Source organism: Panthera tigris, chromosome C2, assembly GCF_018350195.1.
Source record: "Panthera tigris isolate Pti1 chromosome C2, P.tigris_Pti1_mat1.1, whole genome shotgun sequence".
Lineage (NCBI taxonomy): Eukaryota > Metazoa > Chordata > Mammalia > Carnivora > Felidae > Panthera > Panthera tigris.
Window position 1 is genome coordinate 112481540 of NC_056668.1, and position 2107 is coordinate 112483646.

The following is a 2107-nucleotide window of genomic DNA, read 5'->3' on the forward strand; positions in this document are numbered from 1 at the left end:
CCCTCTTCCACAAAAGTAAAAGATAGCAAAAATGTCTGTTGTCAATGGCAAACAAGAGGGGAGAAGTTGTTGACTGACCAAGTTGGAGGGTGCCAATTAATGTCAGTCAAGATTACAGAGAACAGATGGGGCACCTGGGTGGCTCAGTCAGTTAAGCGTCTAACTTCGGCTCAGGTCGCGATCTCGCAGTTTGTGAGTTCGAGCCCCGCGTCAGGCTGACAGCTCAGAGCCTGGAGCCTGCTTCGGATTCTGTGTCTGCCTCTCTCTCTGGCCCTCCCCCACTCACACTCTGTCTCTGTCTCTCTCTCTCTCAAGAATAAATACACATTAAAAAAATTTTTTTTAAATAAATAAATAAAGATTACAGAGAGCAGAAAAATCTTTCCAGAGTCTTCAACAAAAGTAGCACGTTCCCGAGGAAGAATGCTTCTCCCTACTTTCAGTTTTGTTAAGTCCCTGTAAGAAATCAGCTTCTTACATACAGGCGTTCCTGCTACTTACAAAGTCTGACTCTCAAGCAGCCACATCCCCTTCTTGTCATGTACCAGGTAGCCACTGCCCATGACAAGGCAGGAAAGAGCAGAGCAGAATCACCTCCTGGAAACACGCTGCTCTCTGAGCAGGGAGGAGGTAAATGTCTCATCCTCTGCTGGATCCTTTAACTACAAGCTGGACGGGCCCAGGCCCTGGGCCGCCCCATATCTCAGCAGAAAATGGCTAGCAACTCCAGATACACTGTCCCATGGGGCCTGGAGCTGGTCACAGGGCCATGGGGCTGATGTCCGCAGATATTGCTGGAATGTGCCCTGGGCCAAGGTGTAACCTACCAGCTCTTTTCTTGCTGGCGTGAGCTGGCTAGTTCCATAGCCGCCCCCACCCCCGCCCAGCCACTTCTTTCTTTTGTGTGCTTACTTCTGACTTGAGTTCCCACCTGTGACTGCATCTGCTTCTAAATAAGTTAATTCCACATAAAGGGATAGAGGGATGCTTGACCTGAGAAAGAAACTCCATTCCAGAATTTGACATGCATTTATAACAACCTTCACTATTGCAGTCGGGAAGGAATTCGTGTTTTCTGGATTCTCAGATCAAAGTCTAAATGAGGCTGATGGAGAAAATGTTAACGCCGCCAGGAGGAATTCAAGTATTGTTCAGGGTCAGGATGCCTTAGTGCTACCCCTCCCTGCTCACCACTGAGTAAGCCAAGAGAGCTGAAACTTGACGATAAAAAATTTTTAAGAAGTAAATTAAAGAAATGTAAAAGATGGTTAAAAATCATAAAAAGATAGTTATCAAAAAAAATCATAAAAAGAAAAAATTGTGATAAAACAGAGGGGGAAGCTGGGGCACCTGAGGGGCTCAGTCAATTAAGTGTTAGACTTTGGCTCAGGTCATGATCTCCAAGTTTGTGGGTTCGAGCCCCGCATGGGGCTCTGTGCTGACAGCTCAGAGACTGGGGCCTGCTTTGGATTCTGTCTCCCTCGCTCTCTGCCCCACCCCTGCTTGAGCTCTGTCTCTCAAAAATGAATAGATATTGGGGCCTGGATGGGCAGGAACGGCTGCCCTGCTGATGCTGGACCTGCCGGCTCCTCAGATGCAGCTGCTCTCCTGCACCTGTGACACTGGGGCTAAGAGGAAGCGGCCGTTTCTACGCTCAGTGCTCAGAACAGTGAGCACTCCATGGTTTGTAGCCGAACATGCTTTACAGCTGCCAGGGAGGCAGTTTTTACGTGCACGAGGCAGGCAGACCTACCTTTGGGCTTCTAGCTGGGAATGCCGAGCACGGTACTAACCACTTTGGTTTTTGGGTTCTTTGTCTATAAAATGACACTTGTCGTGAGGGTTACATGAGGTGTGCATGGAGATGAGCATGTGGCCGGCCTTTGGCCCAGTGGGATCGACCAGGAGAGGGTCTCCCTTCTGGAAGTGATCATTCTGTAGGTCTGTCTGGAGAGGGGTTTCTGCAAGTCTTTGGGCAAGTTCATGAACCCCTGGCTGCTTCCAGGCCCTGCGCCCACACACCCTGTTCTAAGGACCCTTGAGACAGCAGAGCAGGAGCTGGGCTTGGAGGGGGTGGGGAGTGGACACCAGAGGGCCACACCTGGCT

The 2107-nt window shown here is 49.8% G+C and overlaps 1 non-coding gene across 1 annotated transcript; it reads left to right on the plus strand.

Moving 5' to 3' along the window:
• The first annotated feature begins 1567 nt into the window (after positions 1-1567).
• LOC122230874 lies at positions 1568-1701 on the plus strand. The gene has a single exon (XR_006207943.1). It is a non-coding gene; the product is annotated as a small nucleolar RNA SNORA43 (small nucleolar RNA).
• Positions 1702-2107: the final 406 nt, after the last annotated feature.